The following is a 337-nucleotide window of genomic DNA, read 5'->3' on the forward strand; positions in this document are numbered from 1 at the left end:
GTATTTTAATGTTTGTTTTGAGTGTCCAGGATAAACAGGATCAGTCTCCAAAAGGTGTCAGAAACAGAAGCAGAGATCGTGCTTATAAGTTTGAGATTTGGAGATACATGTACTCGAGGAAACCAACTTCAAAACTCCAAGGAAGTTTCTGTCCAAAATTTTCCTTCTCTGAATTTTACATGATTTTAAAATTCTTTTTGTCTGATTCATTTCCTTTTGATTCAGGTAAAATTGATTTGAGGTCAAATCCTTGTCAATAGGGAGGGAATGATGTGCCATTGGGTAGCGCACCGGGCAAAACAGACATGGATGGCTTGATCATGGGAAGCGGTAAAGA

Source organism: Brassica oleracea, unplaced genomic scaffold (assembly GCF_000695525.1).
Source record: "Brassica oleracea var. oleracea cultivar TO1000 unplaced genomic scaffold, BOL UnpScaffold00434, whole genome shotgun sequence".
Taxonomy (NCBI): Eukaryota; Viridiplantae; Streptophyta; class Magnoliopsida; order Brassicales; family Brassicaceae; genus Brassica; species Brassica oleracea.